General features: G+C 39.2%; 1 pseudogene; it reads right to left on the bottom strand.

Moving 5' to 3' along the window:
• Positions 1-15288, bottom strand: part of LOC140846042 (olfactory receptor 14A16-like) — a 36527-nt pseudogene extending 21239 nt beyond the window's left edge.
• Positions 15289-24647: the final 9359 nt, after the last annotated feature.

The following is a 24647-nucleotide window of genomic DNA, read 5'->3' as shown; positions in this document are numbered from 1 at the left end:
CTGTCCATCAGCATAGTAAGATGCTATCGAGTCATTACTTGTCTTCTTCCTACTGTACTTCTTCCCTGTTTCCTACTTATATTATGTGTGCAAATTATAATGGCCCTTAATCCCTTTTTCCTTCCCTGTTTGCCAACCCATCCCAAACCCTTTCCTTTGGTAACTGCTAGTCACTTCTTAGAGTCTGTGAGTCTGCTGCTGTTCTATTCCTTCAGTTTTGCTTTGATGTTATACTCCACAAATGAGTGAAATTATTTAGTACTTGTGTTTCTCCAACTGGCTTACTTCACTGAGCAGAATACCCTTTAGCTCCATCCATGTTGTTGCAAATGGTTGGATTTGTTTTTCTCTTATGTCTGAATAGTATTCCATTGTGTATATGTACCACATCTACTGATGAACACTTAGGTTACTTCCATATCTTGCCTACTATAAAAAGTGCTGTGATAAACATAAGGGACCATATCTCTTTTTTGCATAAGGGATCTTGTTTCCTTTGGGTAAATTCCTAGGAGTGGAAGTCCTGGGTCAAATGGTATTCCCATATTTAGTTTTTTAAGGAAGCTTCTATTGCTTTCAACAGTGATTGAACTAATTTACATTCTCACCAACAGTGTTAGGAGGGTTCCCCTTTCTCCACATCCTTGTCAGCATTTGTTGTTTCTTGTCTTTTGTATGGTGGCCATCGTAACTGGTGTAAGGTGAGACCTCATTGTGGTTTTAATTGGCATTTCTCTGATGATTAGTGATGTGGAGCACCTTTTCATGTGCCTGTTGGCCATCTGAATTTCTTCTTTGGGGAAATGTCTGTTCAGATCCTCTGAATATTTTTTAATCAGGGTATTTCTTTTTTGAATGTTAAGGGAAGGGAGCTCTTTATATATTTTGGAAGTCAACCCCTTATCAGATATGTCATTTATGAAAATATTCTCCCATACTCTAGGATGCCTTTTTGTCCTGCTGATGGTGTCCTTTGCAGTACAGAAGATTTTTAGTTTGATGTAGTCCCACTTGTTCATCGTTCTTTTATGTCCCTTGTCCGGGGAGACATGTTCATGAAGTTGTTCATCTTTATATTCAAGAGAGTTTTGCCTATGTTATCTTCTAAGAGCTTTATGGTTTCGTGACTTACACTCAGGTCTTTGATCCATTTCAAGTTTACTTTTGTTTATGGAGTAACACAGTAATCCAGTTTCATTCTCTTACAGGCAGTTGTCCAGTTTTACCAACACCAGTTGTTGAGGATGCTATCATTTAACCATTGTATGTCCATGGCTCATTTATATATATATTAATTGGCCATATATGTGTGGCTTTATATCTGGGCTCTCTATTCTGTTCCATGTGTTTGTTCTTGTGCCAGTATCAAATTGTCTTGATTATTATGTCTTTGTAGTAGAGCTTGAAGTTGAAGAGACTAATCTCCCCAGCTTTATTCTTCTTGCACAGGATTGTTTAGGCTATTTGGGGTCTTTTGAAGTTCCATATGTATTTTAGAATTATTTGTTCCAGTTCATTGAAGAATGCTGTCAGTATTATGGTAGGGAGTGCATTGAATCTGTAGATTGTATTACACAGGATGGCCATTTTGACAATATTAAAACTTCCTACCCAAGAGCAAGGGATGAATTTCCTTTTATTAATGTCCTCTTTTATTTCTCTCAAGAATGTCTTGTAATTTTCAGGGTAAAGTTCTTTTACTTGCTTGGTTAGGTTTATTTCTTTGTATTTTATTCTTATTTTATTATTTTTGATGCAACTGTGAATTGTTTTCCTGATTTCTCTTTCTGCTAGCTCATCATTAGTGTATAGGAATGCAACAGATTTCTGTGCATTAAATTTGTATCCTGAAAATTTTCTGAATTCAGATATTGGTTCTGGTAGTTTTAGAGTGGAGTCTTTGGGGATTTTCTTTACAATATCATGTCATGTGCAAACTGTGACAGTTTCACTTCTCTTTTAACAATCTGGATCCTCTTTATTTCTTTGTGTTGTCTGATTTCCATGGGTAGGACCTCCAGTACTATGTTGAATAAAAGTGGGGAGAGTGGGCATCCCTATCTTGTCCCAATCTTCAAGGAAAAGCTTTCAGCTTTCACTGTTAAGTATGGTGTTTGCTGTGGGTTTGTCACATATGGCCTTTATTATGCTGAGGTTTCTGCTCTTTATACCCATTTTCTTGAGAGTTTTTATCATGAATGTGTGTTGAATTTTGTCAAATGCTTCTTCATCATCTATGGAGATGATCATGTGATTTCTGTCCTTCTTTTTATTGATATGGTGGATGATGATGGATTTTTCAATGTTGTACCTTCCTTGCATCCTTGGGATGAATCCCACTTGATTATGATGGATGATCCTCTTGATGTATTTTTGAATTCAGTTTGCTAATATTTTGTTAAGTATTTTTGCATCTATATTCATCAGGGATATTGGTCTGTAGTTTTTTTTTGTGGTGTCTTTGCCTTGTTCTGGTAATAGAGTGATGCTGGCTTCATAGAATGAGTTTGGAAGTATTCCATCCTCTTCTACTTTTTGGAAAACTTAGTAGAATGGGTATTATGACTTCTCTAAATGTCTTATGAAATTTCGTGGTGAAGCCGTCAGGTCCAGGGACTTTATTCTTGGGTAGTTTTTTGATTAATGATTAAATTTCACTGCTGGTAATTGCTCTCTTCAGAGTTTTCTGTTTCTTCCTGAGTCAGTCTTGGAAGATTGTTACTAGAAAGTTTTCCATTTCTTCTAGGTTATCCAGTTTTTAGCAAATAATTTTTCATAGTATTCTCTAATAATTCATTGTATTTCAGTGGTGTCCATCGTGAGTTTTCCTTTCTTATTTCTGATTCTGTTTCTGTGTGTAGAATCTCTTTTTTTCTTGATAAGTCTGACTAGGGGTTTACTATTTTGTATTTTCTTAAAGAGCAGGCTCTTGGTTTCATTAATTTTTTCTGTTGTTTTATTCATTTCAATATTTATTTCTTCTAATCTTTATTATGTGCCTCCTTCTACTGACTTTGGACCTTATTGGTTCTCTTTTTCCAGTTTCAATAATTGTTCATTTAAACTGTTCATTTGGGATTGTTTTTCCTGCTTTAAATAGGCTGTGATTGCTATGTACTTTCCTCTCAACAAAATGGGTATAGAGGGCAAGTACCTCAACATAATAAAGGCCATTTCCTTTGCCTTCACTGCATCCCACAGAAGTTGGTGTGCTGCACTGTTGTTTTTATTTGTCTCCATATACTGCTTGATTTCTGTTTTAATTTGTCATTGACCCACTGATTATTTAGGAGCATGTTGTTAAGCCTCCATGTGTTTGTGAGCCTTCCTGTTTTCTGTGTACAATTAAATTCTTGTTTCATACCTTTGTAATGTGAAAAGTTTGGTAGAATTTCAATCTTTTTGAATTTACTGAGGCTCTTTTTGTGGCCTAGTATGTGGTCTATTCTGGAAAATGTTCCATGTGCACGTGAGAAGAAAGTGAAACCTGCTGCTTTTGGGTGGAGTGTTCTATAGTTGTTTGCTAGGTCCATCTGTTCTAATGTGCTGTTCAGTGCATCTGTGTACTTACTTGTTTTCTCTCTGGGTGATCTGTCCTTTGGAGTGAGTGGTATGTTGAATTCTCCTAAAATGAATGCATTGCATTCTATTTCTCCATTTAAATCTGTTAGTATTTGTTCTGCACATGTAGGTGCTCCTTTATTGGGTGAATAGGTATTTATAATGGTTGTATCCTCTTGTTGGACTGACTTTTTTATCATTATATAATGTCCTTCTTTGTTTCTTGTTACTTTCTTTGTTTTGACTTATATATTGTCTGATACTTATATTACCTACTTTGTACACCTACTTTCTTCTCCCTATTTTTGCATGAAATAATTTTTCCCATCCTTTCACTTTTAGTCTGTGCATGCCTTTGGATTTGAATTGAGTCTCTTATAGGCAGCATATAGACGGGTCTTGCTTTTATATCCATTCTGTAATATGTCTTTTGATTGGTGCATTCAGTCCATTTAGGGTAATAACTGATAGATATGTACTTACTGCCATAGCAGTAGTTGTTCTATTCCTTTGCAGTGGTTTTATTTTCTCTGGTGACAGCTATTTAACCTTAGGCAGACTTCCATCTAGAGCAGTCCCTTAGGATACACTGTAGAGATGGTTTGTGGGAGGCAACTTCCCTTAACTTTTGCTTATCTTGGAATTGTTTAATCCCTCATTCAAATTTAAATGATAACCTTTCTGGGTAGAGTATTCTTGCTTTGAGGACCTTCTGCTTTATTGCATTGAATACATAGTGCCACTCCCTTCTGACCTGTAAGGTATCTGCTGAGAAGTCTGATGATAGCCTGATGGGTTTTCCTTTGTAGGTGCTCTTCTTTCTCTCTGGCTGCTTTTACTACTCTGTCCTTGTCCTTGATCTTTGCCCTTTTAATTATGATACATCTTGGTGTTTTCCTCCTTGGGTCCCTTGTGTTGGGAGATCTGTGGACTTCCATGGTGGCAGGCCTTTCTTGACCAATAACTTCCTCTTTGACACAGAGACAGCTTCACAAGTAAATCAGGTCATCTCCCTGGCCCAATTCCAGCAAACCCTCCAGAAACTGGAAGCAGCTGGAGAAAGGAAGGAAGTCCTCATTTTGAGCCAAGAGACTTAATTTTAGTTAAGTCAATGCCGTCTAGTGGTTCTTCTCTCATCCCCATTTGGGAAGGACTGCTTACAGTAATTCCCCTCACTCCCACTGCAGCAAAGGTGACAGGGCACAAGTCTCCAGTCCATCACTCCTGATTGAATGCCTCAGTGTCTGAAAAACCAAACTGTCCTCTGGTCAAGGAGGACCCCCTGCCCCATTATTCCTGTAAGTTTGTTCGACATAAGAAGATCTTTTTTAAGTGGCAGATGCCTAAGATAAGCACCTCATGACTCCAGAGTCCTGGGTCCTTTTTGGCATCACTGTGAGAATGGACCTTCTTATTTTCCTATTGTTCAATGTATCTCTGCTGCTGCTGGGTTTAAAGTACAAGTAATAGCCTTAAACCATACTTATTGCTATTATTGACACCCTGTTTATTGACTTCTCTCATGGCAGTGGTTTATCCTCTGACTCTAGAAGCTAACAAAATTGCTACTCTAATAACTGGATCTGCCCCTGCTGAGATCATTTGGTGTGTGATACAGATCTTCTCAGCATCTCTGATATCACTAGAAACAATTGCTAATATCATAACACAATATTGGTTTTTTTCTTATACAAACTACACCACCACCAAAAACGATGGACTAGGTAGAGGCCCTTGGTCCCTTGACTCACAGTAGGTTACTCCATTACTAACTAAGCAAGTAGGCAAAGACTAGCACCTTGCTGCCAAAGCCAGTCTGTGCTTATCTAATTCATGGGGCATGGGTCTTCTATTTCTATAACACCACCTTTATGAATAATCATACCTTTCCTGAGTGGAAGCCACAATTCCAGGGAGATTCCACTGAAGAGGAAGAGGACTTTGATGTCTATAGCCTTCCTACACCATCACACGAGATCCATGTTTGAAAGGCAAATCTATGGCCTTTGGTTATAGTGGAGCAATAATAAATTTAATGCCAACAATCATTATGATAATGAGGTTTGGGCCATAGCCAACAATTCACTGGGGCAAGTGACTCTTGGCCCTGGAACTAAAACAAAGACAGTCCTCATCATCTCCTCTGACAACCCCGAGACTTACCCTCCTTTTTATGTCATTCAGCTCTTTTTTGTAAGCCTTCAGGGTCAGATTCCTCATACTCATAAAGAATCCCTCACCGACTTCTCTCCCTTGTGTGCTCATAATTATTTCTCAGGCTTACAACCCTCTAGTTTTGACCCCTGAGGGCCATGGGTTTCCTTTATTTTGGCCACCTATATTAGTCTCCCAACCTCACACAAATGCTCTCAGCAACAAGGATGGTCCCCTGAAGTCTCACTGGCTGGGACTGGACTATTTTTTTGTGGAACAAATGTGTGCTTGGCCCTGCTGAAGGCATGGAGAGGGTGCACAGCAATTGCAACTATACCTGATGTATTGACTCTTAACATACCTCCTTCCTCACCTCCAGGCAGTTGCCCTACACATGTCCCTTCCTGGATGTGTCACTATGGCACCAGCCTAGGAGCCAGGTGCCCCTAACCCCTTATTTCAGTGGGCCATCCACAGATAGCATAATATTAGAGATGAATGGCCTGGAAAGTTAATATTCCATGGCCTGTTTTGGTTTATAGGGTTTCCTGATCTCAAAAGGAGCACTAGAAACATCTACCTAGTGAGGTAGGGCTCCTGAAAAGTGATAGGAGGAGCCATAGAAACCCAGGAAAAAGCCTCAGACTCCTCAGCTAAGGCGGCTCTTTAATTAGGAGAGCCTTGGATATGCTCACCGCTGATGCCACGGGCACCTGTGCTGTGCTCAGTGAGACCTGCTGTTTCTATGTTATCACCTCAGGACTGGTAGAAGAGAATTTAGAGAGGATCAAGCAGCACATTGATCTCTTTAATGAGCTCACAGAAAGGGAAATGCAAGACTCCTGGCTGGGCCAGTTTGTCAAATCCATCATAGGTGGGTGCAGCCCTGGTTGACGCCCTTCATTCCCCTTCCTGGAGTGATATCATTTGCTCTCATATTTGGACCATGTCTACTTAGTATTCTAATTAAATCTGTCACCTCTTGTTTAGAGTCCACATGGTGATGCAGATGGGACCCCCCATGATAGTCATTCCACATTTACCAGGGGTCACTAGATAGGCCACTCAGAGACTAAACCCAGCCTGCTGTTCCCCAGGAGTCACCCATTGTCAGTAGGAAGCAGCCCAAGTGGTCTTTCCCCTTCTGCCTAGTGACAGTGAGGGGTACCTCTTCTGATGTGGGATTGAGGCAGGTGGGACTCAGGCAGATAAAGCTCAAGGCCCTGGTAAGGTGAAGTCACGTTCAAGGCTTCCCAGTAAACAAGAAGCCTCACCGTGGACATCTGGGAAAATCAGCCAAAGAAAAAATGTTTTTTTCTCTTCCTTTTCATCCCAACTTGGCCATAGCAAAAAGTCGGAGCAATAACTCCCAGCCACTTGCATGCTTTCTGTGCTGATAAAACCCAGATAATGCAGCTCTAATGGCATCCCCTCTTGGGCCCTCCTGGGCAGTGGGAGTTTTACTCTTTCCTTTTCACTTTTGATTAAAAATTTTGCTAGTTGCTCCATACTCTTGTCTGCTTACTTCATACATCATAGCCTCCAAAACACGATCCTGTGAAAGCAGCATCTACACTGGTAACACCTTCACCTAACACATGTCATTTAAAAATCATTTCTATGCAGGAAATCTAATGACTAGAGCTACCTCTACTACTGTAGGGATACTTGCATTTGTTAGGACAGATTTATGCCTGCTTTGTTTTGTTAATGGAAGATGCATGTGTAATAATCATTTCTGATTTCAGTGTGTCTCAGATAATATTTTAATAAAATTAATGTACCTTGGAGTATATTTGGGCTTGAGTATATTTTCCTTAAGGAAATTTCCATTTTTAAAAAATTAAAGGAGATGTAATGCATTTAGAAATCAAGCATGGTTATCTTATGTTTTCCTGTTGATCCTATAAGATACAGTTTCCTATTAGTTAAGCATGTTGGAATCAACACCTCATGATGTTCACATAATTTTTATTATGATAGATGTTTTAATTTACAAAATAAATACTGAAAAATTATGTTTGCTTATTTTATTCTGTGAATTGGACACATACTACCTTACTCTAGAATCACAGTAACTCATGGAAGTAGAATCTGTTTTGACTAGAGGTTTAAGGTGCATATTAAGAGAATTGCCAAAGTGCACAAGTTTACTGTGGAGACAAGTCAAACTCAGGTCAGCACATTCATGGATTCACTTTCTTTATTTCAGTAACATATTTTGTCATCATTTTTATCCAGCCTTGTTCAAATATAATTGACACATGTACATTTAAGGTATAAAATGGGATGATTTGATGTGTGTACATGTTATAAAATGATTGCCAATTCCACCACTTCACATAACAACCACATTTTTATTGCAATGGGAAGATTTAAGATCTGCTCTTTAAGCAAGTTTCAAGAATACAATGCATAATTATTAATTATATTTACATGCTGTATATTAGCTCTCCAGGATTTAGTCATCATAGCTATAAGATGGTACCTTTGACCACTTTCACTTACCTTCCACCCCTATTTCCAGCCCTGGAAAACAAGAATGTACTTCCACTTTTTATAAATCATTTCATTTTTATTCATATTCCACACATAAGTGAGCTAATGTATTATTTTTTTTCTGTGTGATTCATTTCACAAAAATATTTATACATGTCACAAATGACAAGATTTTTTTGACTATATATAATCTTTCCTTTTTACTTTTTAATTGAATTATTGTTGATATACAATCTTATATTGGTTTCAAATATACACAGAGTTCCACATATAATTATATCCTCACCCCATGACTGGAGTTATTACCTATCAACTTATAAAGATGTTACAGAATCATTGACAATATTCTCCATGCTATACTACCACCCCTGTGTGCATATGTGTACATAACATATATATATATATATAACAACTTATTAGTCTATTCACATGTTGATGGACACTTTTGTTGTTTGCATGTCTCGCTGTTATAAATAGTGCTGCAATGGGCACAGAGGGCAGATAAGTCTTTGACAAAATGATTCTATTTCCTTCAGTTACCTACACACCTAACCTGTCAAATAGGTCAGTGTTTAGTTGTTCCTAGCAGGCTTTTGAAGAAGGGTCACCAATATACTTGTCAATGTCAACCAGAGAGCTCTGTATTATAATTTTGGTTATAAAAACTTGTCTATCGTGTGCATACAAAATACACTGGTCATTACCACAGGGGAGGGTGGTGAAGGGATTGCTGAACTATGGGAAGGAAGAAAAGTAGTGAGATTGTTTGACATCCTGATCTGGCTGATGGTGACATGACTATATATGTGTATATATATGCATGTCAGAATTCCCTTAAATCTACCCAGGATTTTCCATTTTATTGTATGTACTGCACCACACACAGAAAAGAAAAACAAAAAAATAAATGTCTGTCCAGAGAAGTTGATCAGAGCTAACCTCAACTTAAAGGAAGGTAAATTAATCATTTTACGTAAAACAATATAGAAAATTAGTATGTTCACATCCTACTTTGGATAATCAGGAATAAATGTAGTGATTTAGTGAAAATTATCGGCAAGTGTTATTCTCCACATAGTGGCAGCTTCACTCATTTCGTAAGCAGTGCAGAAGGACTGGAGAGCTGAACAATGACGCAAGGCCTGGCCCAAGGCCGCGGGGCCGTCTGAGCATCTCCAGCTCTCAGGCTCAACCAGGGGTTCACCCTTGTGGTTTGTGCAGCCACCTGATCTCTATCAACAACTACATAATAGACGAGTTGGGAATTCCTGTAGGATGCTGCAGACATGGCCTCACTGCAATGTCGTACAAAACATAGATTGCAAAAATGTGGCTTTAATTACTGAGGCTAGTTGTGAGAGTATCTATGTTGTTGTAGGTACTACTAGGAATGAGGAAAATGTGTGAAATACACGTCAGAGAATGTACCCTCTTCTTAACAGTATTTATTTTACATGATTTCAAATGGACAAAGATGGATCATCAACAACAAAACAAAACAATAGGCAGGGGCATTGGTTAAGTCACTCCTAAACTTTCCTCCATTGCAGTCTGCTTCTGTGGCACTTTCTGTGGACACTTGTGGATTTGCAATTAATCCTTCCGCTGCCTAATGAATGTGATGATGGAGCCTTCCTAGAACAGTTCAGAACTGAACTACATGCCCTTTTTTCAAGAGTTCATGCATGTTTAGAGGACCCTGATTTCTAAAGACTCCTGCTTCCTAAAAGCTAAAGCCAAGTAACTCACCCTCCTCCTTATCCCACTACATTGGGACTAACTTAAAAATGAGATACACCAACTTCCCTAGAATATTGTTCCAGAAATATTATCCCAAATTTTTCACCCTGCAAGATTCAATCAAAGTTCGTCAATCAAGGATCAACTATGAATCATCATCCTGTGATTTTGCAACAACGTAAACTGTAAAACACTTCTTTGTCTCACTGATGTCCAATATGAAGCATGCACCTCTGTTAGAATTTAAGAAATGTATTATTTCCCCATCACTCTCAAATGTAGTTAAAATATTTTCTGTACTTCTTTAATAAGAACTCTTTCCAGAGCTGCCTTCATATCCTTATTTCTCAGGCTGTATATGACAGGGTTCATGATTGGAGACAACACACTATAAGAAACAGACAAAAGGAGGTCCAGGATGGTCTGAGAGGGGGAGGGCGGCTTCAAGTAGGCCAAGGCAGCTGTGAAAGTGAACAGCGCCACAACCACCAGATGAGGGATGCATGTGGACAGGGTTTTGGACCTTCCCTCCTTGGAGGAGATCTTCAGGACAGCAGAGAAGATGTTGACATAGGAATATGAAATGGAGGTGAAACACATTATTGCCATAATTACACCTATTAATGATACTGAAGCTTCATCTATGTTCATTTTGGGGTCTGAGATCAACATAATCTGAGGGATATCACAGAAGAAATGGTGGATTTTATTGGAACTGAAATTTGTTGAAAATGTCGCTGAAGCGTGTGTGGCTCCATAAACCAATGCACTGACACATGAAGCCACCACCATCTGCCCACAGGCCCCCTTGTTCATGATGATCTCATAATGTAGCGGGCGGCAGATGGCCACGTAGCGGTCATAGGACATCACTGTGAGGATGGCAAATTCAGCAGCGCCGAAACCTGCAAAGAACAGCACCTGGAAAACACATCCAAGAAAGGATATTGTGTTCCTATTCATCAGGGAGTTGAGAACAAATTTAGGAACAGTTACAGAAAGGTAGCAGAGGTCTATGAGTGACAGGTTCTTCAGGAAGAAGTACATGGGTGTGTGAAGCTGAGGATCCCAAGTAATGAGGATGATGATGAGTCCATTTCCTAACAGGGCTGCCAGGTAGACCATGAGGAACAGGATGCCCTGTAGGGTTTGCATCCCCAGGTCTTCAGACAATCCCACAAGAAACTCAGTGACTCCATTGTAGTTGATCATCACATCCATGGTGTGTTCCCAAGTGTCACTGACATAAATGAAGCACACATAAGTCACCAGGCAAAGGTGCCTCCATGTCCCAACTGCATAAAAAAACAAAAAACAAAAACTTATAAAACCGCCTTTGGAGTGAATTACCGGTAACAAAGGCTAATCCATCCTAAAATGTATGTTAACATTTTTGTGCAATGCAATTTGGTTGTTTTTTAAATGACAACAAATTGCATGTTTTTATGAAGGAAATGTGTGTCTTACAAAACTATTGCAATATAAAACGTGAATCACTAGGAATCTGCTGTAATTAGGGTGCACTTCTCCATTACATTGCACTGTAGTGTTTCTTTATAAAGCTGTAAACTCAAAACTTGCTTTATGTTTCTCAGTGCTTTCCCAGAACTATCTGTGTTCTCTGAATACATTCATATATTAATAGAAGGTTGAAGTGTCCATAGCTAATGTTTTAAATATTATTATATTCACAAGTGAAACTGCATATATTAGGATTTTCCATAGAGGGCCACTCAGTTTGGTACTGTAATGGTAAATGAGACAAAAATATATACCTCCCAACTGGAGGTGAAGAATAAACTACATTTATTCTTTCATAGGTCTGTAGCTCCATGTTATTCATTATAACATAGGGAACATAATGTGATAAAGATTTGTGGAAGGATAAAATGTACAGATATTATGTGCACATAGTAAGAAGTCAGTAACATAGTGCAAAATTTGTTACACTTTCATACAATGAAAATGCTGTCTTATGGACAGGTTTATACCACACAGTTGGTTTGTTGTCTATTGTGTCACACAGTGATTATAAGTCACACAGAACTCCTGGTTTTGTGAATATTGCCTCTGCCAGTTACCTGCCAAAGAAATGAAACCTTGGACACACTTTTCCACCTTAAGGATCCTCATCTGCAAAAAATAAAAAAATAAAAAAATAAATAGAGGCAGTTCTTCATAGGGGACTTTGGAGCATTAAATCAGATCAAATGTAAGGAGACTGGATTATTTCATTTATTCCTTACAGTGTATCTAGGATTTTATTCTGGGAGAACCCAAATGCAATGGCTCCATGCAATTTAACAATTGAAGGACTAGGATTTGCCCAACTCCTGGGCATACTCTGTGCTGGCTTTGGAATATGCAGAATGAAATGGACAACAATTATGTAACCTATTAAAATACTTCCAGCACACATTAAATGTTAAGGTAATAGGTATGGGTATTGTGCAATTTGATGGTGGTAAAAGGTAAATCACATAATTTACTGCCATTTCCTTTGATGGTGTGCAAATACACATGCATATTTGTTTAAAATATTGATGAATTGGTACATTGTGATTGTCACGTTTATCAAAATAAAACTGAAAATTTCATTGTTTTTCAAAGATGATTTTTTCATTGTATGTATGTAACACATCTTTTTTAACCTTTCAGCATGGAAGACATTTAGGTTGTGTTAGTATCCTGCTTATCGTGAATAATGCAACTGACCCTGGGAGTGAAGGGAAGACATTTATAATAGAAATGTTTCCCTAAAGCTACTTTCCCCAACCCACAGCATTGCATTTTATGTTCATCCACTTTTAATACACTAAATATTTTATTTATTTTCTATGACCACAAGTATAACAAAATATTTATTCATTGTTGTGTTTTCAAAAACTGGACAGAACCAGCCAAAAAATAGCTGGGTCATAGATATTTGTTGAATTAAAACACATGAATGAATAGATTTAAGTACATCAAGAGAGCTATTTTTATTTTCTAGAAATCATATGGTTTAAATTTCTTTATTATCAATATTTAGCTCTAAGCTTGCTTTCTAGTTTTATACCTTTAAGTAGATGTGTCATCATAGATGAATTTCTTATCATAATTTATGCAAAATGTTTCAAATTACTGCATAATTTGATATCACATAACATAATTTATTAGCTTTTGAATAGATTTTCTTTAGAGTTCACAATTAACTGTTTTCATTATCTGGGGTTTAATAGTGTGTTGAGATAAATTGGAATATTCAAATGTACAGAATTCTAATGGATACTCTACGATGACAATGAATACTTGGCAGTGATCAGAACTGAATAAAATGTGAGCTATTTCCATTTCTATAGACAATGGCACATCAAACTATGGGGATTTTACTCACACGGTGGTTATGTGTCCGTCTGTGATGTGATGATGTTTTTTGAGAAGGTTCCTCTATTTTTCCACAGCTTTGTCACATTCATTTGTGGATTTGAAGCTGTTGTTCTTTATACTGGCTTCACATTCTGACCAAATAATAGAAAAAAAACATTATATTTGTACCATCCTTGAAACAGAAAGGACAACTATCAATCACAAGAGGATGGAGACTCTCAGCAGATCTGAGCAGTGAGTGGCCTCCTGGAATAAGATATGAACTGAGTGGCCTAACATGTCACATCTTTTCAAGGCCTGGCCCAGCCAGGAGGGATGTGATTAGAGACCGGAGGCCAGGAGTGACCTGGAAACTAAATGAGTTCAGCATGTTGATTAAGCCCATGGGAAACAGACAGTATAACGTTAAATTTTGTGCAATAATTGAAGTGGTACTGGTGGCAGGTGGGTGACTCGGAAAGGGGAGAAAGTAATGAAAACTCATTTTAAGTGACATCAAGGCAAAGACTCTCACAGATACAATCCATCTTTAGAGCAGAGAACAAAGCAGAACTGCCCCATGGAAACTTCACTGAACACATGGCTTCTGATAAGGCATTTTATGCAACACAAGCTAACAGCTGTATCTACCTCTGCTACAGTAGAGTTATTACTATTTTTAGGGGCACAACTTATGCCTTCTTTGAATGATTAAGTGAAGTTTTGTATCTAATATCCTTTTCTGATTTCAATGTGTGTTGGGTAATATTTTAATAAAAATAATATACCTTGGAAATTACATATAGCTGAACTTGAATTTATTTTCTGTAAGGAAATTTATACTTTTAGTATACTTAAGAGACAGTGCAGTTAGATATCTAGGATGGTTTTCATATGTTCTACTACTGATTTTTTAATATACAATTTTCTATTTGTTAACCATATTGGAATAAACAACTCATGATTTTCATATATTTTTTTATGACAGACAATTTAATTATCATGTAAATAGTGGAAGATTATGTTTGCTTATTTGATTTCAGGAAAGTGACACATGCCACATTACTGTGGTATCATAGTACCTTGTAAAGGTAGAATATGTTTTCAACAGAAAGGTAAAGGTACAAGTTCAGAAAATTGCCCTTCTGCACAAGTTCACTCTGGAGACAAATCAAATTCAGGCCCTCCGTAATTCACTCGTTTTGATTCAGGAACACATTTTGTGATCATTTTGATCCAGCCATACTCAAATATAATGGACACATACACATTAAGGTTTTAAATGGGAAGATTTGATGAGTGTACATGTTACAAAATGATTACCACATGTGAGCTACCACATACAGCACTGCACATCATAACAGCATTTTTGTTGTAATGAGAAGGTTTGAAATCTACTCTTTCAGCAAGTTGCAAGAATACAATGCATATGCATTAACTGTTGTCATGTGCTGTATATTAGATCTCCAGGATTTAGTGACCTTATACCTGGAATTCGGTACTTTGACCTCCTTCATCTAGCCTCACACTCCCATTTCCAGCTCTAGCATTCACATTGTATGCCTAGTTTCTATGAATCATTTTATTTTGACTTTTATCCCACATGCAAGTGAATGAATATACTATTTATTTCTGTGTGTCTTATTTCGCAAATCAGAATATCCTCCATGTTTACCCATGATGTCACAAATGACAATATTTCCTTCTTTATGGCTGTATCATATTCCACTGTGTATGCTATATATTACAATTTCTTAGAACATAAATATGCTGATGGAAACTTCTGTTAGCGTGTCTTGCTGTTATAAATAGTGCTGCAATGATCACAAAGGGCAGATACCTCTTGGAAACAGTGACTTCATTTCCTTCAGATATGTACCCACCTCCACTGTCAAACAGGTCAGTGCAGAGATGTTCACAGTGGGATTCTGAAAGAGAGTCAACAATGCATTTCTCAATGTCAACCAGAGTGATCTGCAGTATCATCTTGATTATGAATTTCAATCTATCACTTGGACAGAGAAGACACTGGTGGTTGCCACAGGGGAGGGTGGTGAGGGGACTCATGAGCTCTGGGAAGGTAAAAAGATTCTGCTATCGGGAGGCGGGAGCCAAGATGGCGGCGTGAGTAGAGCAGTGGAAATCTCCTCCCAAAAACACATAGAGCTATGAAAATATAACAAAGATAAATCTTCCTAAAATAGAGACCACAGGACACAGGACAACATCCAGACCACATCCACACCTGCAAGAACCCAGCGCCTTGTGAAGGGGGTAAGATACAAGCCCCAGCCCGGCGGGACCCGAGCGCCCCTCCCCCCGGCTCCCGGCGGGTGGAGAGAAACCGGAGCAGTTTTTTTTTTGGCGAGCGCTTTTTGGAAGCCTTAGAGGGACGGGCCCCCGTTGCTGGGGAGGCAGGGTGGCAGGACCGGTGAGGAGGTGCCTGGGAACGGCGCCGGAGGACAAAGAATATCCCGCGTTTCTCCCTGCGAGACCTGGGGGCGGGTGCCTGAGACCGGTGCCTGAGGACGGAGGAGGTCGTGCGTTTTTCCCCTTTTTTTTTTTTTTTCTCTTTTTGGCAAGCGCTTTTTGGAAGCCTTGAAGGGACGGGGACCCCAGTGCTAGGGAGGCACGGTGGCGGGACTGGTGAGCGGGTGGCTGGGACCGGCGCCTGAGGACAAAGAATATCCCCCGTTTTTCCCTGCGGGACCGGTGGGCGGGTGCCTGAGACCGGCACTTGAGGACAGAGGAAATCGCGCGTTTTTCCCCCTTTTTTTTTCTCTTTTCTGCGAGTGCTTTTTGGAAGCCTAAAAGGGACAGGGACCCCGGTGCTAGGGAGGCAGGGCGGCGGGACTGGTGAGCGGGTGCCTGGGACCGGCACCTGAGGACAAAGAATATCCCGCATTTTTCCCTGTGGGACCGGTGGGTGGGTGCCTGAGACCAGCACCTGAGGACGGAAGAAATCGCGCGTTTTCCCCTTTTTTTTTCTCTCTTTTTGCCAAGTGCTTTTTGGAAGCCTTGAAGGGACAGGGACCCCGGTGCTAGGGAGGCAGGGCGGCGGGACTGGTGAGCGGGTGCGTGGGACCAGTGCCTGAGGACCAAGAATATTGAGCGTTCCTTCCCTGCGGGACTGGTGGGTGGGTGCTTTTTGGAAGCCTTGAAAGGACAGGGACCCTGGTGCTAGGGAGACAGGGCAGCAGGACCAGTGCGCGGGTGCCTGGGACCGGCACCTGAGGAAAAAAAAAAAAAAATCGCGTGTTTTTTCTTTTTTTTTTCCTTTCTGTTCCCTCTCTCATTGTTGCTGTTGTTGTTTTGGTTTGGAGAGTGCTTTTTGGAAATCTTAAAGGGGCAGGACAGGTCACTTAGACCAGAAGCAGGGAATCTGGGGATCTCTGGGCACTCTAACCCCCTGGGCAGCAGGGAGCACAGAGGCCCCTTACGGAGATAAATAGTCTCCTGGCTGCTCCCCCTCTAACGGGGCTCCACCATTTTGGAGGAACAGCCCCAGCCAGGCCAAGCCCACAGCAACAGTGGAGATAAACCCCAAAGCAACTGGGCAGGAAGCAGAAGCCCTGTCTGCGCACAGCTGCCCAGCACAAGCCACTAGAGGTCGCTATTCTCCCAGGAAAAGGCTACAAACCAACAAGAAGGGAAGCTCTTCCAGCGGTCACTTGTACCAGCTCTGCAGACTATCTCTATCACCATGAAAAGGCAAAACTACAGGCAGACAAAGATCACAGAGACAACACCTGAGAAGGAGACAGACCTAACTAGTCCTCCTGAAAAAGAATTCAAAATAAAAATCATGAACATGCTGACAGAGATGCAGAAAAAAATGCAAGAGCAATGGGATGAGATGCAGAGAAAAATGCAAGAGCAGTGGGATGAGATGCAGAGAAAAATGCAAGAGCAGTGGGATGAAGTCCGGAAGGAGATCACAGATGTCAGGAAAGAGATCACAGAAGTGAAACAATCCCTGGAAGGATTTATAAGCAGAATGGATAAGATGCAAGAGGCCATTGAAGGAATAGAAGCCAGAGAACAGGAACGTATAGAAGCTGACATAGAGAGAGATAAAAGGATCTCCAGGAATGAAACAACACTAAGAGAAATATGTGACCAATACAAAAGGAAAAACATTCGTATTATAGGGATACCAGAAGAGGAAGAAAGAGGAAAAGGGATAGAAAGTGTCTTTGAAGAAATAATTGCTGAAAACTTCCCCAAACTGGGGGAGGAAATAATCGAACAGACCATGGAATTATACAGAACCCCCAACAGAAAGGATCCAAGGAGGACAACACCAAGACACATAATAATTAAAATGGCAAGGATCAAGGACAAGGAAAGAGTTTTAAAGGCAGCTAGAGAGAAAAAGGTCACCTATAAAGGAAAACCAATCAGGCTAACATCAGACTTCTCAACAGAAACCCTACAGGCCAGAAGAGAATGGCATGATATACTTAATGCAATGAAACAGAAGGGCCTTGAACCAAGGATACTGTATCCAGCACGACTATCATTTAAATATGATGGTGGGATCAAACAATTCCCAGACAAGCAAAAGCTGAGGGAATTTGCTTCCCACAAACCACCTCTACAGGGCATCCTACAGGGACTGCTCTAGATGGGAGCACCCCTAAAAAGAGCACAGAACAAAACACACAACATATGAAGAAGGGAGGAGGAGGAATAAGAAGGGAGAGAAGAAAAGACTCTCCAGACAGTGTATATAACAGCTCAATAAGAGAGCTAAGTTAGGCAGTAAGATACTAAAGAAGCTAACCTTGAACCTTTGGTAACCACGAATCTAAAGCCTGCAATGGCAATAAGTACATATCTTTCAATAGTCACCCTAAATGTAAATGGACTTAATGCACCAATCAAAAGACATAGAGTAATAGAATGGATAAAAAAGCAAGACCCATCTATATGCTGCTTACAAGAAACTCACCTTAAACCCAAAGATAAGCATAGACTAAAAGTCAAGGGATGGAAAAACATATTTCAGGCAAACAACAGTGAGAAGAAAGCAGGGGTTGCAGTACTAATATCAGACAAAATAGACTTCAAAACAAAGAAAGTAACAAGAGATAAAGAAGGCCACTACATAATGATAAAGGGCTTAGTCCAACAAGAGGATATAACCATTCTAAATATATATGCACCCAATACAGGAGCACCAGCATATGTGAAGCAAATATTAACAGAACTAAAGAGGGAAATAGACTGCAATGCATTCATTGTAGGAGACTTCAACACACCACTCACCCCAAAGGATAGATCCACCGGGCAGAAAATAAGTAAAGACACACAGGCACTGAACAACACACTAGAACAGATGGACCTAATAGACATCTATAGAACTTTACATCCAAAAGCAACAGGATATACATTCTTCTCAAGTGCACATGGAACATTCTCCAGAATAGACCACATACTAGCTCACAAAAAGAGCCTCAGTAAATTCCACAATATTGAAATTCTACCAACCAATTTTTCAGACCACAAAGGTATGAAAGTAGAAATAAATTCTACAAAGAAAACAAAAAGGCTCACAAACACATGGAGGCTTAACAACATGCTACTAAATAATCAATGGATCAATGAACAAATCAAAATAGAGATCAAGGAATATATAGAAACAAATGACAACAACAACACTAAGCCCCAACTTCTGTGGGATGCAGCGAAAGCAGTCTTAAGAGGAAAGTATATAGCAATCCAGGCACACTTGAAGAAGGAAGAACAATCCCAAATGAATAGTCTAACATCACAATTATTAAAACTGGAAAAAGAAGAACAAATGAGGCCTAAAGTCAGCAGAAGGAGGGACATAATAAAGATCAGAGAAGAAATAAACAAAATTGAGAAGAATAAAACAATAGCAAAAATCAACGAAACCAAGAGCTGGTTCTTTGAGAAAATAAACAAAATAGATAAGCCTCTAGCCCAACTTATTAAGAGAAAAAGAGAGTCAACACAAATCAACATAATCAGAAATGAGAATGGAAAAATCACGACAGACTCCACAGAAATACAAAGAATTATTTAAGACTACTATGAAAACCTATATGCCAACAAGCTGGAAAACCTAGAAGAAATGGACAACTTCCTAGAAAAATACAACCTCCCAAGACTGACCAAGGAAGAAACACAAAAGTTAAACAAACCAATTACAAGCAAAGAAATTGAAACAGTAATCAAAAAACTACCCAAGAACAAAACCCCGGGGCCGGACGGATTTACCTCGGAATTTTATCAGACACACAGAGAAGACATAATACCCATTCTCCTTAAACTGTTCCACAAAATAGAAGAAGAGGGAATACTCCCAAACTCATTCTATGAAGCCAACATCACCCTAATACCAAAACCAGGCAAAGACCCCACCAAAAAAGAAAATTACAGACCAATATCCCTGATGAACGTAGATGCAAAAATACTCAATAAAATATTAGCAAACAGAATTCAACAGTATATCAAAAGGATCATACATCATGACCAAGTGGGGTTCATCCCAGGGATGCAAGGATGGTACAACATTCGAAAATCCATCAACATCATCCACCACATCAACAAAAAGAAAGACAAAAACCACATGATCATCTCCATAGATGCTGAAAAAGCATTTGACAAAATTCAACATCCATTCATGATAAAAACTCTCAGCAAAATGGGAATAGAGGGCAAGTACCTCAACATAATAAAGGCCATATATGATAAACCCACAGCCAGCATTATACTGAACAGCGAGAAGCTGAAAGCATTTCCACTGAGATCGGGAACCAGACAGGGATGCCCACTCTCCCCACTGTTATTTAACATAGTACTGGAGGTCCTAGCCACGGCAATCAGACAAAACAAAGAAATACAAGGAATCCAGATTGGTAAAGAAGAAGTTAAACTGTCACTATTTGCAGATGATATGATACTGTACATAAAAAACCCTAAAGACTCCACTCCAAAACTACTAGAACTGATATCGGAATACAGCAAAGTTGCAGGATACAAAATCAACACACAGAAATGTGTAGCTTTCCTATACACTAACAACGAATCAATAGAAAGAGAAATCAGGAAAACAATTCCATTCACCATTGCATCAAAAAGAATAAAATACCTAGGAATAAACCTAACCAAGGAAGTGAAAGACTTATACTCTGAAAACTACAAGTCACTCTTAAGAGAAATTAAAGGGGACACTAATAAATGGAAACTCATCCCATGCTCATGGCTAGGAAGAATTAATATCGTCAAAATGGCCATCCTGCCGAAAGCAATATACAAATTTGATGCAATCCCTCTCAAATTACCAGCAACATTCTTCAATGAATTGGAACAAATAATTCAAAAATTCATATGGAAACACCAAAGACCCCGAATAGCCAAAGCAATCCTGAAAAAGAAGAATAAAGTAGGGGGGATCTCACTCCCCAACTTCAAGCTCTACTACAAAGCCATAGTAATCAAGACAATTTGGTACTGGCACAAGAACAGAGCCACAGACCAGTGGAACAGATTAGAGACCCCAGAAATTAACCCAAACATATATGGTCAATTAATATTTGATAAAGGAGCCATGGACATACAATGGCAAAATGACAGTCTCTTCAACAGATGGTGCTGGCAAAACTGGACAGCTACATGTAGGAGAATGAAACTGGACCATTGTCTAACCCCATATACAAAGGTAAACTCAAAATGGATCAAAGACCTGAATGTAAGTCATGAAACCATTAAACTCTTGGAAAAAAACATAGGCAAAAACCTCTTAGACATAAACATGAGTGATCTCTTCTTGAACATATCTCCCCGGGCAAGGAAAACAACAGCAAAAATGAGCAAGTGGGACTACATTAAGCTGAAAAGCTTCTGTACAGCGAAAGACACCATAAATAGAACAAAAAGGAACCCTACAGTATGGGAGAATATATTTGAAAATGACAGATCTGATAAAGGCTTGACGTCCAGAATATATAAAGAGCTCACACGCCTCAACAAACAAAAAACAAATAACCCAATTAAAAAATGGGCAGAGGAACTGAACAGACAGTTCTCCAAAAAAGAAATACAGATGGCCAAGAGACACATGAAAAGATGCTCCACATCGCTAATTATCAGAGAAATGCAAATTAAAACTACAATGAGGTATCATCTCACACCAGTAAGGATAGCTGCCATCCAAAAGACAAAGAACAACAAATGTTGGCGAGGCTGTGGAGAAAGGGGAACCCTCCTACACTGCTGGTGGGAATGTAAATTAGTTCAACCATTGTGGAAAGCAGTATGGAGGTGCATCAAAATGCTCAAAACAGACCTACCATTTGACCCAGGAATTCCACTCCTAGGAATTTACCCTAAGAACGCAGCAATCAAGTTTGAGAAAGACAGATGCACTCCTATGTTTATCGCAGCACTATTTACAATAGCCAAGAATTGGAAGCAACCTAAATGTCCATCTGTAGATGAATGGATAAAGAAGATGTGGTACATATACACAATGGAATACTACTCAGCCATAAGAAGTGGAAAAATCCAACCATTTGCAGCAACATGGATGGAGCTGGAGAGTATTATGCTCAGTGAAATAAGCCAAGCGGAGAAAGAGAAATACCAAATGATTTCACTCATCTGAGGAGTATAGGAACAAAGGAAAAACTGAAGGAACAAAACAGCAGCAGAATTACAGAACCCAAAAATGGACTAACAGGTACCAAAGGGAAAGGAACTGGGGAGGATGGGTGGGCAGGGAGGGATAAGGGGGGGGAAGAAGAAGGGGGGTATTAAGATTAGCATGCATGGGGGGGAGGGAGAAAGGGGAGGGTGGGCTGCATAACACAGAGAGGACAAGTAGTGACTCTACAACATTTTGCTAAGCTGATGGACAGTAACCGTAATGTGGTTGTTAGGGGGGACCTGATATAGGGGAGAGCATAGTAAACATAGTATTCTTCAGGTAAGTGTAGATTAAAAATTTAAAAAAAAAAAAAAGAAAGAAAGAAAGAAAAGGGGGATTACTCCTTAACAGGATAAAACTATTGGTAAATCAAAGATCAACGCATGCTTTAAATATCCTTAATGTTGATCACTTAAAGGGTGTCAGATGATCAGCTATGGAGGTACTCTTTTCTGATAATATTCCTTTCTCTTAATTAAAAAAAAAAAAAAAAGCAGTTACTGTGTGCTGACCTCCAATGAGTTCTGCACAGTGGTATAGAGGGCATGTCAAAGTGTGGGCAAAGGGTCTGTTTGTTTCTACGCAGAAGATCAAGGCCTAGCTTGGATACCCAGAAAATGAACTAAGATACGATATGAGGAGGAGCTTCCGGCATCAGCACTCTCTGGAGGACTCGTGCCGGGGGATGATCATCAAAAAGCCTCCACAGGGATCCGGACGATGCTGCGGTTGTGGCTGCATCCAGCCCACCATCTCCTGGACTTGCCATAAGAAGGAGGAGGGAGATGTCTAGGCTGGCATGTGCATACAGTGAGACAACGAATTTGACTGGATCTGTACTGTTGGAACTCAACCAGGAGTTGGGAGGGGTGCAAGTTGTAGCACCCCAAAATCTCATGACTATAGACTATCTATGGTTAAAAGAACATATGGGATGTGAACAGATCCCAGAAATGGGCTGCTTTAATTTGTCTGATGGTTCAAGTACAGTTGGAAAATATCCATCATATCATAGATAAATTTTCACAAATGCCTAGGGTGCCTAAATGGTTTTCTTGGCTTCACTGGAGATGGCTGGTAATTATAGATTTGCTTTGTTTATGTCACCGTATTCCTATTATGTCAATATGTGTGTGCAAATTAGTTAGTAGTTTAAAACCTATACATACTTAAGGTACTATACAAGAAGATATGTCAAAGAAATAATCAATCCTCCCAAGTTTCCTTCATATGCTACATCTATAGCTTTTCTTCTTCCTTCCTAATTACAAACTTTAAATAGAATTCGTGCCTCATATCGAATTTACCGAGTATCATAATTCCTCCAGGTGGTAAAGATACCTCGAGACAAGTGCTGGGCATAGAAGCCACAGGGCATAAATCTGCAAAGAAGTAAAAAGCTAACCTTTGCAAACAATATGGCTTCTCTCTCACTTACCAACTTTACATTTCCCTGTATGGCCCCGGAAGATGACTGGTTAGCCAGAGACGGGTAAGATTCCTCAAGGGAGGAACAACCTAAGACAGGCACAGTCGCAGGGGGGCCATCAGGTGAGAATTTGGGGATCAACAGAGGTGAGGCTCAGAACCTCACCCCCCCTGCTTTGAGAGAAATCTTCTGCATCCGTGGATGTCTTGCTGCCCTTGTCTAGTCTGGATTAATACTTAGTCCATAGGCACACACCTGATCATCTGATCATCTACATTTGCCTTCTTACAGCACTAAACTATGTTTTCTACCTTTATCTTGCATCTACCTACCACTTCAGCATTTTATTAAAAATAAAAATAATAATAATAATAGGAGAAATGTGGGATCAACATATAAATCAAGTACAAAAATCAAATGAATATTCATATTTGACCTGATGGTTTATAGGTCATATTGCATGATCAAAACCGAAAGTTTCTGTGATGACTGCCCTTGTACTGTTCACCATGTAAGAATTTATTCACTCTGTAAGAATTCGTTCACCATGTAAGAACTTGTTCATTATGCTTCAGAAGATTGGAGACTGACGAGAATTAGGCTTGAGATGGATTAATGATTGTACATTGAGCATTGACCCCCCTATACTGAATTTTATTGTTGTTAACAACCATTTGATCAATAAATATGAGAGATGCCCTCTCAAAAAAAAAAAAAAAAAAAAAAAGTTTGATCCTACTAAATAAGTAATGAAGTTATACACTTTATTTAATATTATGGTTTTTGGTGTACATTTGACTCCACTAACATAGATCAAACCTGTGGAAGGCCACACTTTAAAAAATAAACAATCTTGAGTTAGTGATCAAACATTAAAAAAAAAAAAAAAAAAAGATTCTGCTATCACTTCACGTCTTGACCTGGGGGATGGTAACCTGAGTGTATATCTGCATGTCTGAATTCATTTAACTCTACTCTAGTTTTTGTGCATTTTATTATATGTACTTCACAAAATGTAAAAACAAGTCAATAAATAAGTATTCTGTCCAGAGAAAGCCCATTTTTTTCTGAGCTAACATCAACTTAAAGAAAGATAAATTAATCATTTTACATGAATCAACATGCACATAGAATGTTTGAGTATTTTCATATGCTACTTTGTATAAATAGGAATAAATTAAGTGGTTAGTAATAATGAGAGGCAGGTGTTATTCTCAATGTAATGGTAGCTTTATT

The sequence above is a fragment of the Manis javanica genome, chromosome 14 (assembly GCF_040802235.1).
Source record: "Manis javanica isolate MJ-LG chromosome 14, MJ_LKY, whole genome shotgun sequence".
NCBI lineage: Eukaryota > Metazoa > Chordata > Mammalia > Pholidota > Manidae > Manis > Manis javanica.
Note: the sequence above shows the minus strand (reverse complement) of the source record. Positions and strands in the feature narration are given on the sequence as shown.